This window comes from Rhincodon typus, chromosome 16, assembly GCF_021869965.1.
Source record: "Rhincodon typus isolate 14 chromosome 16, sRhiTyp1.1, whole genome shotgun sequence".
NCBI classification, from domain to species: Eukaryota; Metazoa; Chordata; class Chondrichthyes; order Orectolobiformes; family Rhincodontidae; genus Rhincodon; species Rhincodon typus.
This window is the reverse complement of record NC_063347.1, coordinates 57539119-57563454: the sequence shown is the minus strand read 5'-3', so window position 1 is coordinate 57563454 and position 24336 is coordinate 57539119. Positions and strand designations below refer to the sequence as shown.

The 24336-nt window shown below is 43.1% G+C and overlaps 1 protein-coding gene, 1 long non-coding RNA gene and 1 pseudogene across 4 annotated transcripts in view; 1 reads left to right on the top strand and 2 right to left on the bottom strand.

The window, feature by feature from the left end:
* Positions 1-4270: 4270 nt before the first annotated feature.
* On the bottom strand, positions 4271-23554 carry LOC125485090. The gene is made up of 4 exons (XR_007263847.1): positions 22936-23554; positions 15240-21131; positions 10509-10945; positions 4271-5781 (listed from the first exon to the last, which is right to left on the bottom strand). It is a non-coding gene; the product is annotated as an uncharacterized LOC125485090 (long non-coding RNA).
* On the bottom strand, positions 15792-15906 carry LOC125485182 (annotated as a pseudogene).
* The window catches only part of thumpd3 (THUMP domain containing 3), a 119589-nt gene continuing 118803 nt past the window's right edge, over positions 23551-24336 (top strand). For 2 of the 3 annotated variants that reach the window (XM_048606185.1, XM_048606183.1), the window contains exon 1: positions 23590-23679. The gene's annotated coding sequence lies outside the window, so the exon portion shown is untranslated. Of the gene's footprint in view, positions 23680-24336 lie in introns of all 3 variants that reach the window. The other variant, XM_048606184.1, reaches the window with a different exon arrangement.

Sequence of the window (24336 nt, the reverse complement as noted above, 5' to 3'; positions counted from 1 at the left end):
CCTTGTCCTCCCAGGTAAAGAGAAGAAGCCTTGGTGAGTTGCTGCTGTGCATTCTGTAGGTGGTACACAGTGCTACTACTCAGCATCGGTGTGCAGGGAGTGAAAGTTCAAGCTTGGTGGATGGGGTGCCAGTTAAGCAGACAGATTTGTCCTGTATTGCATTGAGCTCTTGAATGTTGTCGGATTTACAGTCAAGTTGTCGCACAAAGACGAATGGAAATCTGGAACTCCCTTCCTCACAAAAGTTTCTGGATGATGGGAGCAAATAATATTCAAATGGAGACGGATAGATTTTTGTCAGCTTGTGTTACGGAATCAAGGCAAGTTGCAGAAGTTAAAATACAAATCAGTGGTGATCTAATGGAATAGATTGAATGAGGTTGAATGGCGACTTCCTTTTCTTAGTTGTTAGCTGCTACCAGTTGAAGAGTATACTAGTAAACTGCGGGTGGAAATGTCATTTTGTAAAAGGCATCTTACGCTGTTTGAGAAAACTGTTTTCTCTTAGCTTATGATTTTTCAGAGGGGTTTCTTGTAGTGTACTGGTAGTATGCCTACCTGTAGGCCAGGAGATGTGTCTTACCACATCTGAAGTGACTGATTTAAAAATATTTCATTCGATTTTTCATCTGTGAGCCAACACTGAGGTGCTTCTCACTCCTTCCCCTTCACCACCACCCACCATTAGCATGATTCCTAATGATAATCGCTTTGTACCCCAACAAGGTTACAGTACTGACTCAGTATTTCGCTGTTTCTACCCCCAACAACTACAGTCATCTGAAACACTGTGAGGTGTTTTTACTATGTTAACCAGTAACGTAAACAGATAATATTTGACACTGTACCGCAGAAGAGTAATGCTAGGACATGTTGGCAAAAACTTGCTCAAAAAGAGAGAGAGAGGTTTTGAGGAGTGCCTTTAAAAAGAAAAGAGAGATAATCAGGCAGGGATCTCTCTCAGCAGCGCAGAGCTCTTCCTCACGACCCCCGCTTTCATTCTGGGAGTTGTCCAGTAGATTTAAGGAGCAATCTATTGCATGAAGGATTGCCACCCTAGTTGTAAATATTCCTGGAGATTTGATTTTACGGCCTTCTGCTGTTAACAGCCCTTCCCTCGCATACCGGCCCTGAAACCATGCCACCTTCCCACCTCAGTTGAGAATGAACGATTTATTTTCATAATTCAACTAACATTTCTGCTTCCTGGATCTCCTCAGACCTGAAGATTAATCCTGGAAATGCCAGAATAATCCCATAGGATCAGCAACCCATACTGCGTGTTTACATGCTGTCTCCCAGCATCCTGTGGCATACTTGTGCGAATGCCCATCTCTACAGTTCATGACCAGGAACAATTTCTGCACGTGTGCCAGTTAAAGTTCAGCTCACTATCACCCACCCTCAGACCACACTCTGTTACGTGACAGCTCATGGATCTGGGTCACCGCCATTCATTTCAGAGGTGCCCTCCCTGCTTTGACTTCCTCTGTAGGTTGGCAGGGGACACTAAAGTCTACAGCTAGTCCCCAGTCGAGGCAATCAGCTGAACCTCCAGCATCAACCGGGGGGAGCTACATTAACGCCTACAATAGGCTCTGTGGAACCCTGGCTGATGCTTTCCTGTCCCGTTCTTGTCGGCCCTGCCTTCATCTGTCTGAACCGTAAAGGCTGCAAATCTGAGTTTACGCACGGGGCCAACGGTGGAATAAGATCAAGCATTGATCGTGACAAGAAGCATGTGCAGTGTCTGCCATATTGGTGTAGAAAGATAATAAGTGAGGCTGGTGTGGCCTGTGTGTCTGAAACGTGCACTTGGATATACAAAAGTAGAACGTAACACCTGTCTTTAAGGCCATGTGGTGCAAAATGTGGGTTTCCACCAGGGTCACCTGAGAGTAGCTCAGTAGAGACAGGCATCAGCAGAACATTCTGCTTTCTATGTATGGCTTTCGCATTGGTCAGCACACTCAGCTATTGTCTCTCTTGATGGAGGTCCTGTTATGGGTCAAACCATCAGCCTATAGACAGTAAGAGGGGTAGTATTCTCAATTTTGTGGATCTTTCGGCAAGTCTCTGAAGTTACTTCAGGCTTGAGTGCATTGGATTTTGTCAACAGGAAGGAATATGGTAGTACAAATCTGTTTCTGTAACTCCATGCTGAGCTGACAAAAACATTCCCAGGGAATCCAACAGGCAGGAAAGTGTGTAAAGAGAAAGAGAGAGACACCAATTTTTATCACAGTGGGCCACAGGACTCCAGAATGGATAATGTTGCAGAGTATTCAGCCTGACCTGACTCCCACCTGACTGCTGTGTTCTAAAGAAGCCAACATTTTCAACTCTCAATCAAGCTTGTTTTGAGACTGATAAGCACAAAATTGACCTTGGAGCCTCAAGCATAAAGCATTAGAGCAGGATGCGTGGATCAGTCAGACAGGCAAAGGACTGCAGATGCTGGAGATCTGAGCTAAAAACAGAAAGTGCTGTGAAACGTCAGCAGCTTCGGCAGTACCTGTGAAAAGAGGAACAAAGTTAATGTTCCAGGTTGCTGCTGTTTTGTCAGAAATGGAACAAGTTAAGACACATAACATTTGTATAAACAAGCAAAGGCCCATGGAAGAAGCGAGCGGGGAAGGGAGCATGTGTAGCAGTTAAGAGATCATTCAGCAACCCATTTCTGGAGAGGGTGGGAATGCATGACAAGGGCATTTATTTTACATCTGTCAACAATGCTAGGGCTGCTGCAAATTATGTAAGTTCCCATAATGTTCATGTACTCAGACACCAGCATTCAAACAAACCTACACAAATCATCAAACCTGCTCGGGTCTCTGCCTGACAACAAAACCTCAGTAAAGGTCTGGGACAGCGGTTAATATTTTCTTCCCCTATCCCCATTCATCTTCACAGTTGATGACTCCTGCTGGGGCATGGTCCAACTGGAGTGGATTCTTACTGAGATGGGGTCCCGCAGGTATTAGTTCCTTCTGGGATACAGTTCCCTTGATGGTGACTCCTACATGGTCCAGGAGCTTCAGATCCTTACCCAGTTGACCATTCCCTTGTGCAAATCCAGACAACTCCCTGCAGCTGATATCAGGAAGGGGTGGGAGGATAAAGAGGGAGGAGGGGGGATGGAGGAGGGACTGATGGTACAGCTTCCTGTCTGATTGTATTACTAATGTGTTCTGTGGCTTCTGGTGACAGGCCTATACAACAGTAATCTTTAATGCTTTACATGGCACTTCTGTCCCCATAAAGATTCCAGTGTCAGGCAGGGCGCCAAAGAATCTGAGCAACTAAACTGATGGGTTTGTAATAGAGCACGCAAATACATAATTGCCTGAATTCAGTTGGCAATAGGGAAACCTTGCTGATTGGAGACTCATTGACGATTTGTAACCTGGGTCTGAATCTGCCCATTGTTAAAATCACCCAACATCATTTCCACTGATATCTCATTTAAAATCTCTAGTGCAGCAATTAACAAAATGACTGGAAGGAAGAGAAGCTGGCATTTATCTCCTTCAAGGGCTATTTTTAATAGGGGTGTTCACAATGCTAAATCTTTTTGATATAGTTTGGGCAATTAGCAAAAGAACCAAGGGAGAGGAGGAGGAAATAATTTTGTTTTAACGTTGAGAAGTGTACTGATCTGGGCTTGTATCAAAAGGGAAAACAATCAGATCCAAGTGAAAAGAGTAGATGAAGGGAATTGGAATCTTTCAAAGAACTAGCACAATGAAAGATCTCCATCTGTGCTGTAAAATTGTGTGACAATATACATATATATAAAATAGAGACTGTACAGAACCAATATCTGGGGCTATCCTTGGTGTGTTCACCAATCCAATTAAAGCTGATCAAATCTAGTCACCTTGGCATCAAACCACTGACACTCATTAGAGAAGATGAGGAGTCTGGAATCATTGAATTTGGAGAAACTTGAATTCGATCCTCCAGAAAGAGAGAAGATAAAGGGGGTGGGGAGGATCCTCGCTGAGATTGTTGCAATATCAAACAGTTCGAGTAAAGGAAACCACCATTTTAAACTTAGGGTCAGATAGTATAAATTTGACTTTAGTTGAATGTAAGAGAATTCAAAAGGAGACCAGGAAGTATTTGTTCACTAAGTCAGTTAATAAATATGCAGAAGAATTTTTTTTAAAAAGTTTGAATTTTAAACATAGCTTCAATAAGAAAGTGAGGGGATGTAGGATTCAGTGGGACAGCAAGGATACTGGGCAGATTGAGCTAAAACACTTTTTTTTGAATCTAGACTTTTATTATGTTCTCACAAGAAGCCTTGGACACAGCAGCCAAGGGTTCCAAATACCACTCCAAATGAAATCAACTAAACCACACAGACTTGGCGAGTATCTGGGGGGGGATCGTTTTGATCAGAAGGCCTGGGTTCCACGCTAGTCATTGCTTTTACCAACCGGAGTCCTGCCTGTCTAATGAAGCGATTTACAGGAGATGTTTTGAGCTCTCAAGGGAAGAAAAACACATTTATTTTAATTCATTGTCCAAATCAGGGATTTCTGGTGTGGCCAAAATTTCTTGCCCAACATGATCTGCCCTAACAACGTGGTGGGAGCACAACCTCTTGAGAAACAGCTTGACACGGCTAAGTGGCTTGCTGTGCCACTTCAGGCAGTTGACCGGATGGGTGTAGGACTGGAGTTACGTAGAGGCCAAACTGGTTAAAAACAGCAGGTTTCCTTCTCTAATGGACATCAGTGACCCAACTGGACTTTTAGAATAATTCATGATATAGTTAATGGAAACCGTCTCTTTTCTATATAAAAAAAAATTCAACCTCTGTCACAATGGAATTTGAGCTCACGTGCATCTGTATTGTTGATCCAGGCTATCTGGTAGATCGTCCTCCAATATAACATTACAATGTCCATTAGCCATTACATTACCATTCCCATATGTATGGGGGGGAGGTGGGAAACTACCAAAGGATGGTATTCCACAAAGCAAGCATTCTTTCTCATAGGCAAGCTGCCTCGGAGTTTCTCTTGCCTGTTGTAGTCTCGTACATAGTGTTCATAGCGATCAAAAATATGCTGTAAATTACGTCTAACAAACAGTTGACTGTTTTCAAATCGAGAGGAGATAGGATTAGTCGATTCCACTCACCAAGATTTTGCACTTAGTAGCTAAGTAGCTTGATGTTAATCACAATGCAAATGTCTAACTTGTAAATGGTAAATGATGTAGTGACTATATGGAGTGATGTCCCTCCACATACATGGAGGTTAACAGTAATCTCACCTCTGTGTTAATTAAACTCCATTGATTTCTAATTTATTTTTTTAAATATCCTTTAGACATGGACATTTTATTCTTTTGGAAATGTGAATAGATGGGTTTTTTTTTCCTCTCTAAGAAGTTTGTTCATATTCTGTGTTATATAAAAAGAGTCTTGTTGTTGGTCTTGTTTTGTATTACGTGTGAAACAGACTTGCTTTTGTTTTAAAAAGAATTGCTTCTCTACATTTCTCCACCTCTCAATGCTCAGCGATATCCTTCCCAGTCACGTTCTATTATGTCCAGAGTCAAAGTCTGAGGGGGGAAAAAAAGCTGGGATTTGTTTCTCCTGTGTCAGGAATTCATTTTTATTTTGTCCAACTGAATGCCAGAGCTGGCACACGAGCAGAGAGCAGGTTGCTTTTTTCCTATTTGCTGGTTATCTCATCCCTTGGGCCTTCAGAGCGAACTCACCATCAAAACATGCCGCTTCAGAATAACTGGAACACTTTGTACCTGGGAAGGTGATAAGTTCTGGCATGAACAACAGAAACAATTTAATATTCTTATTCTTGTCATTAATTCTGCCATACCATCACCCTGCAGCTTTGCACTTTTGACTCCCCAAATAACTTTCTCCAGGCTATTGAGGTTATGTTCTTAATAGACTGGCCAATCCAACACTGGAATGAACCACTGCAACCACCTCCAACAGGTCGGGTGGATTGGCCATGCTAAATTGCCCATAGAGTCGAGGGATGTGCAGGCGAGATGAATTAGCCATGGGAAATGCAGGGTTACAGGATGGGTGGGATGCTGTTTGGGGGGAAGGGGATGGTATTTTAATGATGGGCCAAAGGCCTGTTTCCACACTTTTTTGATTCTATGATTATGCGGTACTTGCTCTCCAACTGCTATGGCAGCAGTTAATGGGGTCTTCTCCAGCAGCTCTTTAAACATGGCTGTTTCCACTCTGGATTGTTTTCCCCACTTCAACCTGAGAGATACAGGAGCTGATGAACAAGACACATAGCTCAATACAACATGTGCCCCATTGGTGCAATTCTTTCTTTCACACAGCACCAATCAATTTTGGAAAAGTTCGGCTGACCAGTCTCAATATTGATGAGCCCTGTGGTGTGCGGTCTGAGTTTCAATTCCACAAGACAGAATGACTGAGAGTCTGTGTGTGTGACTCTGAACTTTATTCAGGAGTTTTCAGGGGGCATTGTCACCCCTGAAGATGGTAGGAATGGTCTCTAGGCCATTGTGTGTAACCACAAGATAGTGTGAGGCTTTACAATGCACACTTATCTTTATGTGCAACATCTTTTTAACAAAAATATCTTCTGACTCCTCTTTAATGTTCTCTTTAAATAAAAGATATTTAGGCTGTTTCACTCCATCTGCAACAGACTTCATTCTAGGCTGTAGTAGAGTCTAGCTGTAAGAAGACTTTAATTAGGATTTGCTGTAAGGACTATTCTACCTTATAACCTCTCTCTCCTATACCAATCTGGGAATGCTTGATGCTGTCATCACAGAATGAGAAGTATTCTGTTCCAATCACCTCTCGGTCAAAACTATGTGTTGTGGTTGGAAACCACTAGCTGGCTCATGTTTACATCTCATTCTGGTCCCTCATTTATGATGCTTGTTCATTCATAGTCAAACATCTCTAAGGCAAGCAGAGTAGGGTCTTGTTTTTGAGCCAACAGAAATGTGTAGAGCAGCGAGCAGCTGGACTATCTGTATTCATTGCCAGTAGGAGCCTGCCTGAAGAACAGATTAAATTGATGGCACCTTTTGTTGAAGGAACTGGGTTTTCTCCTTGGCGAAAGAACCAGGAGGCAAATGAGGACGTGGTTTTGCACACAGCTGGAATGCACTGCTTGAAAGGCCAGTGGAAACAGATTCAGTTGTAACTTTCAAATAGAGAATTGGCTCTACACAAAAGAGAAAATGGCAGGGCTCTTGAGGAAGAGCAGGGAAATCGGTAAGGAATAATTTAACAGCTTTCTCAAAGTAAAGGCCCATTCAAGATGGGCCAAATGGCCTCCACTTCTGTGTCTTTCAGGGTTTTGCTATGCTGTGCATTTTACACAATCACAGAATTGTTGCAGCATGGAAGGAGGCCATTCAGCCCCATTGTGTCCGTGCTGGCTCCCCAAGAGTACAATTCACTTAAGTGCCATTCTCCCAGCATGTTCTTCCTAGTTTAATTCCCTTTTGAAAGCCTCAATTGAATCAATCTCCACCGCATTCTTGTGCAGAGCATTCCAGACCTGAACCACTCGACGTGTGTGAGAAAGCTCCTCGTATTTATAATTCCTTCACAAGAGGCTGCTGTCCCCGGGTGGGCCAGCATTGACTACCCATCCACATATCACTTTTACTTCTTTCATCGATTACTTTTAAATCTGTGAACTCTCGTTCTCACTCCATCCAGAAGTGGGAACTGTTTCTCATCCTCCTATTCTGTGCTGTCCTCTCATGATTTGAACACTGCAGTCAAATCTCCTTTCTGCTAGTTTTCTTCAAGCAGAATAGTCCTAACTGCTCCAATCACTTTTCATATCGGAAGTTCCTCATTCCTTGAACTATTCTTCAGAATCTTTTTGCCTTCACATCCTTAAAGTGTGGAACCCAGAATTGGATTAAATACTCCAGCCGAGGTCAAATTAAGGTCTTGTACAAGTCCAGCATTACTACTTTTCTTGTCTTCCTGTGCCCCTATTAATAAGGCTTAGGATGTTGTATGCTTTATGCAGTGCTCTTTCAACCTGACCTGGCTGCTTCAGTGATTTAAATATATCTTTGCTCCGGAACTTCTAGAAGTATAAGCATATACTTCACAACAAATGATATATTCACAACAGTACTGCTCAACCAACCCTAGCACTGCTATTGAGTGGGGTAAGACTCTTCCATCCTTACACACTTTACTTCTATGGCTTCCTTTTCACATATATTGAATTTATTGAAATAAGCCCCATGCCACAGTGGTCTGTACAACTTGAAGGTGCATGCAGAAGGAGAAAAGAATGAGTAGATTTGGCAAACAATGTCCAACACGTCCCTTGTTGTTCTGTTTTTTGTGTTTGGCCTTCACAAGGTCTTGGCAAAAAAGCAGCAACCGCTTTCAAATGAAACTGGATTGGAGGAACGATTTGTTATAAGGGCTTGCATCCAATGTGCAGCACAAGTGGTCCTGGACCACAACAATTCTGCCAGTGTGTGCAACCCTACAGTGCTGAATTGTCCATGAGCGAATTCCAGTTGTATGGAATCACTGAGGAGTGAAATAAGATGCATTCTCATTCCTGACTAGACAGGGAAATCACGGCACTTCCACAGAGCTGAGTGTTTTCCTCTCCCGTATTATACTGCTTGTATACCATACTAACAACTAACATACAATCCTTGAAAGTTCTCCTGCCTGGTTCCTGCAACCACTTTCAGCCTGCGCTTGGCCACTGAGCATTAGACTCCCAGAAGGGGTCTCAATCCCAATTGTTTCTTTATTTGCCCTTTCCATAAGGGAGATAAAGTGCTAACTTGAATGTTGCCTCAAAATGTCTTGAGTCCTGCTTTACTGTCAGTCAACCTCCTCATTTCCTTCCTAAGAAAGCCCAGCATGGGTACGGACATTGTAATTATTTTTAATCCTCTTGCTCAGGAACATCCCTGAGGAAAGTGGGACTCGAACTCAGATTTTCTGGCACAAAGGTAGGAACACTACCGCTATTGCGCAGGACCCTGTTTCAACTCAGGAATGAATTGGGAGCTTGATGAAGTGGATTGCCTGAGTTCAGTGATAGAGCAGTTTCTGTTAAAAGTCCTAGAAAGCACAGACTTGCATCAAGTTTCTCTTCTATCCCTCTACATTGTGTGTCTCTCTCACACATTATTGAAGATTATAACATTAATTAATGCAGTTTGCATAGGTTAGACATTTCAGATCTTCATCACATATTATAGGCTGATGTTATAGTGCAGCACCAAGGGAGTGCTATCTTTCAAGTGAGGCACTAAATGTTGGTCTTAACGTGTGTTACATGACAGTGTAAAACAACCCATGGCACAAGTTGAAGAAGACCATGTTCATCGTCCATCACTCAACCAGCATCACACCAACATGTTCTTGACTTTATAGCCATTATCACCAAATCAGCTTCTGTTTGAGCAACTCTTCCTGGGAAATCAGACTGGTGAGGTAATCATATATGGGCATGTTATCATGCCATTTGGAAAAAGGATCTTTCTTATCAAGTTTCTGATGTTTCGAAGTGCCCAGATCACCAGGTGAAGGGGCCCACTCAACTCCCGAAATATAAACAATACTTTTGTTTATGCAGCACCTTTATCGTGTTTTGTCAAAAGGTGACATTAAAAATACCGGACTGTTGCGATGGAGACAGATGCAGCAACTGCTCTGGGGGGCAGCTGCACCCCACAAATATCATAAATTGTTCATCTTTAATGATATCCATCCCTATCACAACAGTTTATGTGCTGCCCATCATTTTTTCCTTCCCTTGCACTTCTGTCAGGATGAAGACACAACATACATTTCTTAATGACCTCCTCAGGAAGCACTTCACACTCTATCTGATACTTTTGAAGTGTAGTCCCCAATTGGATGTAAGAAAATGCAACAGCCAAACAGCAATGAAGTAAATTAACATATAACTGTATAGTGATGTCAGTTGAACATAGGCCAGGATGCAAGGTAGAACTCCTGTGTTCTGCCAAAAGTGCTGTTGAAGCTTTCAGATTGAACTAAGAGAGCCATGATTTTGTATTTCATCTGAAAGACTGCAAAACACTCCATCAGTACTGAACTGAAGCCCTGATTCAAAGGCAAGCTCTACTGCTTGTTATTTGCAAATGTCTCTGGGTGATGTCAGAGCAGGTGGTTCCCGCTATCTCAAAAAAAACCTGAGAACCCAGAAACCAAGGTATTGCATCCCCTAAAAGGCAGTACGTAATCTTTCACCCAGACCAAAAGGACCCAGATTACCCATAGTTATCCGCAGCAAGTCTGTCTCACCGCAGTTTATTGAGGATATGAATTATTACCACATCCATGTGTGTGGTTGGGATTGAAGGTCCCCTCCTATGTAATGGCACTGCACTTTCCTTTTGCAACCTGAAATGTATATTTTGTAAAATAAGACAAGTATAGGGCAACAAGAGAATTAACAGATCCCCACGCACACCACAATGGTATATGGCATTACCTTCCCGATTGGATAGACTAGTAGCACCGAGCTCTGCACTTGGTTGGTTCTCACTGTTACCAGGCGGCTGCAGGCCTTTTAATGGGCTGTCCTTTAGTGACGTTTGATGCTGATCTTCTGATTGGATTATTATCTGTACTGTCTGATGATGTCATTGATGGTAGAGCATCTGATTGGATCTTCTGTGATGTAACTTGATGTCATCTGCACCAATCCGTTGATCAGAGAGGACATTAATTCTCACTAATCAAATAAAATGGCTTCCCTTTCCTCTGGGACTGGTGTCTGGCTGATTTATTTTTCTCCTCAGTTTCAGACTTATCTTCGTTTCATTATCTGATCTCAATGTTGATGGTGACAATCTGGTCAAGCAGTTCTTGCTCACAGCTAGTTCACAAATGGCCACAAGCCCCCAGCTCAGGGAAAGAGATCTCAACCTGAAAATGTCCAGAAATTTGTTCAGGAAAGCAGAGTGATGAGAGGAATGCAACAAGCCTATCTCAGTGCCCCCCTTGACAGACCAGTTAGCCAGCATTCACTGTTTGTGTTGACATATAAAGAGGAGGGGGCGGGGTGTGAAATTGGAGACGGCAGACAGTTGGTGGTGTTAGAATTTAAATCCCATGGGCATAAAAACCAGGGTAAATAGCATTCCTGAAACAGACTGAAGTACACAGGATCTTGGCACAGTCTGAGGTACACAGGGTTTCTGGTTCAGTTAGGGGAACATGGAATTCCTTGTTCAGACTGCGGTACACAAGGTTCCCTGTACAGACTGAGGTACGCGGTGTTTCCCGATACAGACTGAGGTACGCGGGGTTCCCGGTACACACTGAGGTACGCTCTGTTCCCTGTTCAGACTAAGGTACGCGGGGTTCTCGGTACAGGCTGAGGTACGCGGGGTTCCCTGTTCAGACTGAGGTACGCAGTGTTCCCCATTCAGACTGAGGTACGCGGTGTTTCCTGTTCAGACTGAAATACACAGGGTTCTAGATGTTGGTGTGTTTGCCAAGCTGGGAGGTTTGATGGCAGATGTTTTGTCCCCTTACTAGGTGACACCCTCAGTGCTGTGGAGCCTCCTGTTAAACGCTGTTGTCTTGTGCCGGTTTGAATCTACATGGTTTGGGTTTTTGCTGCTTCCGGTAGGTGCCGGTTCCGGCTGTACATTGAATTAGACCCGATGTACCGACCATTACAATGTGTTTGTTGATGGAGTCCGCGAATGAATGCCAAGCTTCCAAGAATTCCCTGGCTGTCCTCTGTGTGACTTGTCCAATAATAGTAGTGTTGGCCAAGTTGAAAATTGAATAGGACAAGCCAAACAGAGGTCAGCCTGGGAATTCTTGGAGGCTTGGCATTCATCTGCGGACTCCATCAACAAACACATTGTAATGGTCGGTACATCGGGTCTAATTCAACGTATAGCCGGAACCAGCACCTACCGGAAGCAGCAAAAACCAGACCCTATAAATTCGAACCGGCACAAGACAACAGCGTATCACAGGAGGCTCCACAGCACTGAGGATGTCACCTAGTAAGGGGACAAAACATCTGCCATCAAACCTCCCGGCTTGGCAAACACAACATCTACAACCAGCACCCTAGCTATAAATCTTCACTCAAATCCTGAACACAGGGTTCTCCCAAAGTGTGCTACCAATTTGTCCTTCTCAGCCATGCCTGGGATGAAAAGCTGGAACCATGGAATGCTGCTGTGGTGTGCCAACACTTGCCAGGGTGCATAACGGCCTTTTAGATATGAGGCCAGCACCAGGAATCCCCAGATATCCTGTGATGACTGCAGCTACAGCAAGTGGGAGACAAGAGGGCCTGCATTGGACGAGAGTGCGCCATCAGGGACAACTGCATAAGGAATCTTGCTCAGCCTCACCAAGAGAAACCTTCCGTGAAACTCAATTCGCCAAAATATGGTGAGATTCAGCCAAACATTTCAGCATCCACTCTGTCAAGTCATTTCAGGATCTTGTGTGTCTCAACAGGATCACCCATCATTCTCCTAAACTCCAGTGGACACAGGCCAGCTTTCTCACCCTTTCCTTATCAGAATACTCCCACATCTCAGGTACACACAGTTCTTAAGACAATAAGAAATAGGAACAGAATATTATTTAAATGGAGAAAAGTTGGCATAAAGCTGAAACACAAAGGGACTTATGGGGACTTGTAGATCCCCAAGCTTCCTGTGCACACAGAAAGCTAGCACACAGGGTGAGTAGACTACCAGCAAGGCTAATGGAATGTTGGCCTTCATTTCAAGGTGGTTGGAGTATAAGAGCAGGGAAGTCCTCCTGCAACTGTACAAGATGCTGCTGGTGAGGCCTTTCAGCCCCTCAAGCCTGCTCCACATTCAATAGGATCACAACTGACCCGATATTTCTCATGTCTACTTTCCTGTCCTTTCCCTGTAACCCTTCTGATCGAGAGTCTATCTCAGCCTTAAATATACAAAAGGACTCTGACTCCACAGCTCTCTGTGGCGAAGAGTTCCAAAGGCTCTCAATCCTCTGACAGAAGAAATTCCTCCTCATCTCAGTCTGAAATTGGTGCCCCCTTATTCTGAGACTATACCATCTGGTGCTAGACTTGCTCATGAGGGAAGCATCCTGTCAACAATTACCCTGTCAAACCCTTGTCCAATGCCTTCTAGAAGTCTAAATACAACACATCTCCTGGTTCCCCTCTATCTACTCTGGTTCTGACTTGCTCATAAAATTCTAATAAATTAGTCAGTCACTTTGACCTCTCTCTTCCCTTCTTATATATTTAAAGAAACTCTATTTATCAGATTTTAAACTCCTCACTAGTTTGCCTTAAGTTTATTTTCTTCTCTTTATTATCTTTTTAGTCCTCCTTTGCTGGATTCTGGATTTATTCCAGTCACTAACTAGCTACCTCTGACTTTGACCTCCTTATATGCTTTTCCTTTCAACTTTATACTCTCGTTAAATTTCTTGGTTAGCCATTGTTGGTTTATCTCTCCTTGAATGTCTGCAACTATTTGCTTACTGTCATTCCTGTTTATATATCTGCCCAGTTAACTTTAGCTAACTCTATTCTCATTTCATTGTAATTCCCTTTATTTAAGTTAAAAACAGTTGTTTCCCAAGTTTCTCACTCCAAACTAAATATTAAATTCTATCATGTTATGATCGCTACTTCTCACAGGATCTTTTACTCTGAAGTAATTTATTAAACTTGCCTCATTACTCATTACCAGGTGCAAGATAGCCTACTCCCTGTTTGGCTCCATGATATATTGCTTTAGAAAACTTTTTTCCCGAATGCACTATATGAATGAGTAGTTGTCCTTTCCAATGTGATTAACCCAATCAACATGAAGATTAAAGTGACCCATAATTATTGCTCTATTCTTTTTACATGCTCCAATAATTAATACCCTTTCCTAGTGTGGTTACTGCTTGGGGGTCTATACATTACTCCCACCAAAGTCTTCTTTCGCTTGCTATTCTTTTTTACCTCCACCAAAATGGAGCCTACATCATCCAAACCTCTCAACTGTCCTCATTTCATTTCTTATCAACAGTACTACCCCACCACCTTTTCCATCACATCTGTCTCTCTGAAAGATCAAATATCCCTGAATGTTAAACTCCCAGTTTTGATCTCCTTGTAACCATGTTTCTGTAATGGCTATAACTCCATTTGTGTTGTTAATTTGTCTATCCTATCCTGAACGCTTTGTGCATTAAGATACAAAGCCTTTACGCTTGCCTTTTTGCCATTTTTAACCATCCTAACTTTTCGTATTTGCCTTTTGCCCTTGATTACCTTGTCTACCATTTTTGTATTTTACTGTACTTTATTTTATTGCTGCCCTTTCTTTTTTCCTTGTTGCCTGCCATTCTAATTTAAATCCAGACCAACCACATCAGCAAATATTTCCCCCTACAATATCAGTTCTGGTCCCACCCAGCTATAACCCGTCCAGTTTGTATTGGTCCCAATGTCCCAGGAACCTGAGACCGTCTCCTCGCACTAGCTCTCCAGCCACATCTTCATCCGATATATCCTGCTATTTCCACTCTGACTCACACATGGCACTGGTAGTAATTCTGACATCACTGCTTTTGAGTTCCTAATTTTCAACTTACTTCCTAACTCCCTACAAGTTGCTTTTAGGATATAATTCCCTTTTTTTTTTTTACCAAAGTCATTGATACCAATGTGTATCGCGACTCACTGGCTGTTCTCCCTTCCACTCCAGAATGTCCTGTAACCATGCTTGACCCTAGCACCAGGAAGGCAACGTACCAATGTGCAGTCTTGTTTGCGGCCATAGAAACACCTATCTAGTCCCTCTACAATTGAATGTGACCATTGCATTCCCACACTTTCTCATCCTCTCCTGTACAGCAGAACCAACCATGAGGCAACGAATTCAGCTGTTATTGGTTTTTCCCGAAAAGCCATTTCCCACCAACAGTATCCAAAGTGCTAAATCTGTTTCACAGGGGAATGGCCATTGGGTGTTCGTGCACTGCTGCCTAGTCCTTACTCTGCCTGGTGGCCATGACTTACCTTTGTGAATTAAACCTCTCGTAAAATCAAATAATATCAATTATTTAGGGCCCTTCTTCCGCTGACCTTGTCAAAATAAATTATAGCCTGTATGAACTTTAAATGACAAAATAAAACCTTTACAAATTGTAAGCAATTATATTAATATAAATACTCTCTGTCTGTACTCACCCAATCAGCAGATTCCACTTGCCCAGTGTCACTCCTGACATCACCTCAGGAGCTCAGTGCCTGGACGGAGTGAAGATAACAGCGTGCAGCTCCTTTGAAAGTTTTCCTGCTGCTCCTTGCCAGATTCACTCCCTCTCTCTAACCTCTGACAGTCGGTGCTGTAAGAGTTTCTTAAGGACACACTTTCCCCTTTATGCTCCAAATTTATTTCTAATATCTTACTTTTACATTAAAGAGCAGAAAGTACTGACTGATGAGAGAAAAGGAGGGACTGATCACCTCCCCCCTCTTTCATCTAACTCCCTGTTTCACTAAACTCCAGTTACACTGTAAAAACAGCACTCCAGGTCAGGCAAAGTAGCACTGAACCTTCTACAAACTGCTCCTCACACATTTACATTTTACATTTTCTAATCAACCTGTTCAGAGGTATTATGACACACCTCTAGAGAAGGTGGAACTTGAACCCAAGCCTCCTGGCCAAGAGGTACGGACACTACTTCGGCACCACAGGAAACTTAGCACATTTATATCCTTTCTTAAATAAGGAGATAAAATCTGTACACAGTACTCCTGACATAGGTTTGTCATCCTTGTGCAGGGGCCATGCTAATCATCTCTGTATCATTCCAATTTTAGTATATTTGCTGCTGGAGACTGTGTACATTCTCCCACCTCATCTGTTCTCTATGGGTCTGAGTGTGAGTAGCACCATCCAATGTGATGAAGTCACACTGACAGAATCGGTCAGAGACAAGTGGTGATGAGACATTGGAAGCTTTTAGTCGCAGATCCAATAGCAACACTCCTGTAACCTGTATATCATTTACAGCAATGCAAGAAATTTCTTATTGTTTATTCAACTCCAGATTCAGTTAGACCAAAGAGGCGGAAACTTCCCATCCACATTATTATTTTTCCTTTGTTATTGATCATCATGCCCAGTATCCTCTGGGCCATGACAAAGCAACCACTGGAAGACTGTGAACAGTTCTGGGTCGTTTGCTGTAGGTACACCCACAATGATATTAGGATAACATTCTAGGAGTTTGATTCTACCCTCCTTGAAGGAACAGCAATATATTTTCTAATCAGGATGGTGAGTGGCTTGGAGGGAACTTGTAGATTGAGGTGTTCCTATGTATTCTGCCCTTGTAGTGGGTTTAGAAGGTGCTGTCTAAGGATCTTGGGTGAATTTTTGCAGTGCATCTTGTAGATGGTACACACTGCTGCTAATGAGGTCGGTGGTGGAGGGAGTTGATCTTTGTGGATGTGGTGCCAATCAAGTGGGCCGCTTTGTCATAGAGTCATACAGCATGCAAACAGTCCAACCTGTCCATGCTAAGCGAACTTCCAAACCTAAACTAGTCCCACTTGCCTGGGGTTGGCCCATTTCCCTCTAAACATTTCCGATTCATGTACCTGTCCAAAGCTCTTTTAAATGTTGTAACTGTACCTGCATTTAACACTTCCTCTGGCAGTTCATTCCACATACAAACCACCTTCTGTGTAAAAGTTATCCCACGGGAAACCTTTTAAATCTTTCCCGTCTCATTTTAAACCTCTAATTTTGGACTCTGCCACCCTTGGCTAATCACTTTATATTTATTTATACTCCTCAGGATTTTATAAACCTTTTGGGTGGCATGGTGGCTCAGTGGTTAGCACTGCTGCCTCACAGTGCCAGGGACCCAGGTTCGATTCCACCGTCAGGCAACTGTCTGTGAAGTTTGCATATTCTCCCTGTGTCTGTGTGGGTTTCCTCCCACAGTCCAAAGATGTACAGGTCAGGTGGATTGGCCATGGGAAATGCAGCGTTACAGGGATAGGTTGGGGGGTGGGGCGGTGGGTTTGGGTGGGATGCTCTTTGTAGGATTGGTGTAGACTTGATGGGCCGAATGGCCTGCTTCCACACTGTAGGGACTCTATGATTCCATAAGATCACCTCTCAGCCTCCTATGCTCTATTGAATAAAGTCCCAGCATGTCCACCCTTTCCTTATACATCAAACCTTCCAGTCTCCTTAACATCCTTGTAAATCTCTTTTGCAGTCTTTCCAGTTTAGTAACATTCTTCCTATAGCAAGGTGACCAGAATTGTACACAGTACTTAAAATGTGGCCTTACCAATGTCTTGTACAGCTGTAACATGATATCCCAATTCCCGTACTCAATGCTCTGATCAATAAAGGCAAGCATGCCAAACGCCTTCTTTACCACACTGTCTACCTATGACGCTGCTTTCAAGGAACTATGTACCCGCACCCCTAGGTATCTCTGTTCGACAACATTTCCTGGGGCCGAACCATTAACTGTGTAAATCCTGCCCTAGTTTATCTAACCACAATACAACACCTCATATTTATCTAAATTAAACTCCATCTGCCACTCATTGGCCCAATGGGCCAGCTGATCAAGATCTCATTGTACTCTTAGATAACCTTCTTCACTGTCCATTATACCACCAATTCTGGCGTCATCCTCAAACTTAGTAACCACGCCCCATTCTCATTCAAATTGTTCATATAAATGACAAATAACAGTGGTCCCAGCACCAATCCTTGCAGCACAAGGTCATTGATGAAGCAGCTAAAGATGATTGGACCTAGGACACTACTGTGAGGAACTCCTGCAGCAATGTCCTGGAGCTGAGGTGACGGACTTCCAACAACCACAAGCATCTTCCTATGTGCCAGGTATGTCTCCAACCAGTTTGCCCCCTGTTACCCATTGATTCGAGTTTTGCTAGGGCTCCTGTAGTGATTGTAATGAGGTCAGCCAAATGGACCTCATAGAATATGAGTTCCCTAACTGGGGTTGTTAACCTGGTCCAATTAGGGAGCTCTGGCTAACAGATAAGTACAGGAGTATCAGACATTCTATTAGCTCAGAGCTGGATCAGTATCAAGGACTCTCCACGTATAAATAAAGGGTGACTTGGATAACAGCCTCTGTAGAGTTATTTCAGCTCCTTGATGCCACACTCGATCAAATGCAGCCTTGATATCAAAGGCTGTTATTCTCACCTCACCTCTGGAATTCAGTTCTTTTATCCATGTTTGAACATGGCTGTAATGAGGTCAGGGGCTGATTGGCCCTGGCAGAACCCAAACTGGACATCAGTGAGCAGGTTGTCACTGAGCAGGGGTTGCTTGACAGCACTGTTGATGACACATTCCATCACTTTGGTGTTGATCGAGAGTAGACAGATAGGGTTGTAATTGGCTGAGTTGGATTTGTCCTTTTTTTTGTGTACAGGACATATCTGGGCAACTTTCCACATTGTTGCATGGATACCAGTGTTGTAGCTGTACTGGAAGAGTTTGGCCAGGGGAGCAGCAAGTTCTGGAGCACAAGTTTTCAGTACGATTGCTGGAGTGTTGTCAGGGCCTGTAGCCTTTGCAGCATCCGATGCCTCATATCTTTCTTGATATATGTGGAGTGAATCAAATTGGCTGAAGACTGGTATCTGTGATGCTGAGGACCTCTGGAGGAGGCAGAGATGGATCATCTGGTTGTTACTTCAGGCTGAAGATTGTTACAAATTCTTCAGCCTTATTTTTTGCACTGATGTGCTGGGCTCTTTTGTCATCAAGGATGGGAATATTTGTGGAGCCGCCTCCTGCAGTGAGTTGTTTAATTGTCCACTAGCATTCACGACTGGATGTGGCAGGACTTCAGACATTAGATCTGATCCATTGGTTGTTGGATCACTTAGATTAGGGATAGCTAATATGCTTTAAGGAACATAATAATGGAGGCAAATAAGGAGGAGAGTCACATAGGGTTAAGAAGCACATTCTAGAGCTTAGGGCTCATATGCAGTCTCACATAGCTGGATGTCCAATCTTTTGGAGGAGGATGGTGTGGTCAACTATATCAAAGGCTAGAGACAGGATGAGGAGGGATAGTTTAACTTTGTCACAGTAACAGAGGATGTAGTTTGTAGCTTTGATTAGAGTTGTTCCAATGCTGTGGATTTGATCCCTGATTGGAGGGATTCAAACATGGAGTTCTGGGAGAAATGGGCAATGGATATGGGTGGTGACAAGGTATTCAGTTACTTTAAAGGGGGGCAGTGGTTTGCAATAAATCAACCCTTGACACACCATCCTTAAGGAGATGGGTGTTGATGGCTGATTTAAAAAGGAACAACATGTGAAGAGATGGACAGAACCGTTAACAATATCAGTCAATATGGTGATGAGGAAGTAACATTAGGCAGTGAGCAATTTAGTGTGAATTGCATCTCATGGGCAAGCTGAAACTGGAAGCAACATCAGGGATGTTGGGAGAGAACAAAAGAGAAGTAAGATTACGACGGAAAACATCAGAAGAAATTTGGTATGGTGGGCTAGAAGAAGGGACAGACACGATGGGGGAAAGGATTAGGCTGTCTCTATGTTAGTGACAAGAAGTCTCAAACTTTTTCTTTTCCTCTTGTGTAGGACATGGGCATCGCTGGCAAGGTCAGGATTCATTCCGGTTGTCCTTGAATAGAGTACATGCTCGGCCCTTTCAGAGGGCAGTGAAGAGTCCCTATGTTGCTGTGGGTCTGGCGTCATGTAAAAACTGGGTGAGGACAGCTGATTTCCTCTCCCAAAGGGACAGAAGTGAATCAGATTTGTTTTTTTTAAGAAATTGTTGATAGTTTCATGATCACAGTTACTGAGACAAGCTTCAATTTGTATGGTTTAATCTACTTGTGCTGCATGCAAACCAAAACTTTTCACTGCACCTAGGTACGTATGACAACAATAAATCAAATCAAATCCGATTTATTCAATTCATGATGGTATTTGAACCCGTGCCGTTGGAGCATTAGACTAGGATTCTGGATCACTAGTCCAGTGACTTTATCACTACACTATCACCTTCCCTATTTTTTCATTTAAGGTAAGGGACAGGGGTTAAAGACAGTATGAAAGAGAGAGAATAAATCACAGGCTACCTACATGTTCAGGGCCTGTGTTCTACGTGCTCCTGCCAGATCTAGCAATAGATTGATAAACAAGTTGTCCACAATATCCTTTCGCATCTACCTTCCTTGGACTTCTTGGAGCAGAGTTGAAGGCTGTAATAGTGGGAAAGCCCAAGGTGAGAGAGGGTAATTGTTTTATTGAGGATGAGGGAACAAAGGTAGAAACAAGATTGCGGTTGAGCAAATTAACAGTTGCAGAAATGATGTAGAAAATGGATAACCAAAGGCAAAGGAATTGGGATTTTGAAAATATTGTTGTAAGTGAACTGACTTTTTAATTCCCAGGGGTTGATATAGAAGCAGCTAAGGCTTAGAGGCAGTAGGAGGATATAGGTGAAGATTGATACAAGCAAGCTGTGATGCAGGTAGCATTTGGGGGACATAAAATTTCCAATCAATGCTCATAATCACAGAAGCTCCCATGATGCAGTTGTCAATAGTGGCCACATTACTTAAAGGCTCCAATATAAATTGGGCAGTTATCTGAATGGAAGCCATTCTTATATTGGCCATGTTGGTGAAACAATTTGGTCAGAAATCCTTTCCTGAGCCACGGATGATGAATGGACTTTTAAAACAATTCAAACGACTCCATCCTTTCCTTGGTGTGATGTTGTTATCATTTCTGGATGAATGTCAGAATGATTGACAGCTCCTCAAGATACCCATCCTATGTCCAGCTTCAGTTAGGTATTGCTAAAATATCAACATTGTATTGATGTCTCTGCAATGCTTACAATTTTCAAGGCAACATCTCCTCATGGTTTGAGTGTCCACAGAGAGACACATGGGATAAATCGTAGAAATATATCATTATGTAAGTATCACTCAAAAATATTTTGGAGTACATTCTGCTGAGGGTGGTCACGCTGTTAGTGTCGGCAGGAACTCCAGTTGCCTCCAACTCATACACTGAGAATAAACAAAAAACCTGCATTTATATGACATCCTTCATGTAGCAAAGCATCCAAACCATTCACAGGAGTATAAATCAGACATAAACTGAGACTGAACTAAGCAAAAAAAAAAAGGAGGCATTAGCTTTTGTGAACAACTGCATGGTCAAAGAGGGGTGTAGCACTAGGTCCTTTGCAGCTACAGCTATCTTGTACTATAGTGAAGCATTTTTATTTTCAATTGTTTGCTGTCAGTGTGAGCATCAAATACTCAAAATGAAAATAATTGCTGTATTATAGCACTTTTCATGTTTTGCAACTGCCAGACATAGAATCATAGAGACATAGACATGTACACCATGGAAACAGACCCTTCAGTCCAACTCATCCATGCCAATGAGGTATACTGTCTTGAGTCTTCCTGTGAAAGCAATACTTTTGAGACGTAGTCATTGTTGTAAATGTCAGAAATGTGGCAGCCAATTTGCTCACAGGAAGATCCCACAAGGCACAATGTGATAATGAAGAGATAATCGGTTAAAGGATAAACAGACAAATATTGGCCAGGACACTACGGTGAACTCATCTACTCTTCCCGGAAATACTGCCATGGAAGCTTTTACATTCACTTAAGGAAACAGGTGGTACAGTGTTTAAGCAAAGCTACCTCTACACCCATTTATGTCCAAATCCATCCTTAGGAGTGTACCAATTTGATATTACCATTCTCCACATTAACTCTTCTTGGGAATGCATACAGAGATTAAATGACAATCTTGAAAACAACTGGAAGATTTTGGACTGCTTTCACAGTGAGAAATTAGCTCCTGTATAGTTTGAAGCCTCCTGCTCCATTGTCTTAATATCATGAACAACATAACAATAAACATAGACGAACAGTTAGTAAGAATTCTGGGTCACAGCTTGTATCAATACCTGAACAGAGATGAGGGAAACTATCAGCAAATACTAAATAGGTTGAAACGTGGCCTAAAGAAGTCATGAAAATTATGAAACAATTTGAAAGAGCAGACACAGAGATGTTTCCACTTCAGGGCTGTCCAAATCTGGGGGCATAACTGTAAGATTGCCACTATTAAATTCAATAAGAAATTCACCATGAGAAGCTTCTTTGCAGACAGCAATGAAATTGAAGAACTCACTAGCACATAGTGGTTGACATGAATTGTATTTAGGGAGAAGCTACATATGAGGTGTTATCACTTTGAGAGATATTTCTTTAAGAAACTCAACACATATATGAGCCTGTATCTGGATGACATCATGCGATCATCCTCTGAATTGGTTTAGCCATAAATAAAGTCATCAGACATCTTCAAGTAAACAGAATCAACTTGGGTCATTGTGTTAAATTTAGATAGCAAAAGGATATTAATATAGTATTAATACATGACGGGGAGAGGAATAAAATTGCATGCTGACAGACAGAAGTGAGGTAGGTTGACAGGAGACTCACATGGAGATTAAATGCCAGCACAGTCCTGTTAGCTTCCTGTTCCTTTGTGGTAAATGATAAATAATTCTCTGGAACTGCTGCTTTCCTCTAGGCTTTTGAGAGTGAGGGCAGAACAGATTTGAGACCACTCAGAATTGAAATGTGGTTTGTTAAGAGACCAAGGAGAAAGAAGCAACAAGAAGCTGTGGACAACAAGCACTTGGGGAGAATTCAAATGGGATCTTACAGGCAGCCAGACTCAACTGCAGCATCAGTATGAATCACAATGATCATGAGATATTCAATGGACAAACAGACAGGTTGGAATTGAAATAGATTTCATCAGTTTATATTTTCTACTGACCTGAATTGAAATGATTGACCACTTTATGAAGTCTTGCACTGTTAAAAAAAACCTGACCTCTGTCTTCCAGGAATAACACTTCATGTTTAGAGTTGTTAAAGGAGATTGAAATTGAGATCAGCTACCAGCCAATTTCTGTTTCTCAATATTTTAATGTACCAGGCAGTGAAAGCAACTTGGCACCTCCCCACTTGCCCACGATCTTTTCTTGCTATAGTCCTACATGAGCTTGGCCCCAGGGTTCTTTCCCATAAAAAAAACACCCTCTGGTACCTCAACCAATTATCCACCTTTTACTTGTAAAAGCAAGGCCAGTGCGTGCTGTTCAACTGTGTGGGCATCACAGTTGATCGTGCCCACCTAGTGAACATGTGACCTCCAACTCCAACCACCACCCCCCATGCCCTCACATACCCCACACCGGGACAGAGTAGCCCCCAAAGCCCCCCACTCAGGACAGTCAGCGACCTGCAAACCCATCCCCCCCCGTGGACAGTGAATGATCCCCTCACCCCCGGTGTCAGCGAGTGCCGCGTATCCCCCTCCCCTCCCAACCGACTCCCGGGGACAGTGAGTGACCACACACCCCACCTCACGCTCCTCCCGGTGGTGGGGAGCAGTGCGCAGGCGCAGTTGCTTACCGCGCGAGTTTTCGTGACGTTGTTTCCGGCGGAAGTAAGACAGACTCCCAGATAGAGAGAGGGTGAGAGAAGGATAGGGCATAAAATAATGGAGGGGCAATAGGTAAGTGGGATAGGGAGGGGGGAAATTATGGAGGGGAATAAGTGATGGGGGGAGGGGGGAATTATGGAGGGGATTAAGTGATGGAGAAATTATGGAGGGGAATAGGTGATGGGAAGGAGGGGATGGGTGATGGGGGAGGGAGAAAATAATGGAGGGGGATAGGTGATTGGGAGGAGGGGACAGGTGATGGGAGATGGGAGGGGGTAAAATTATGGAGGGGAATAGGTGATAGGGAGAAGGGAGGGGGGAAATTATGGAGGGGAATAGGTGATGAGGAGAGGGGATAATGAAGGGGGGAAAGTGATGAGCGGGGAGGGGGAGAGGGATGATGAGTAATGGAGGGATTGGGGAGGGGGAAGAATGACGAGGAGGAGAGTGATGTGAGGGAGGGGGAGAGATGGTGGGTTTGGTGGAAAATTGGTGTAAGCAAGGGGGCTACCATCCCTGTTCTAGTGGAGATGGGTGTCCTGTGTCCCAGTCACTGGTGACCATCTGTGCTGATTTTTGTCTCCAAAGATATTTGGATTATTTCCCTGTTTTCTAATTTTGTCGGTTTCCGAGTGAAAATTCCCATCAACAGTTTTGATCATTGGCTACCAGAGGCACAAAGACAGTCACCTGGGAGGTGGGAGGGAGTCGCTGATTTATCACTGGAAC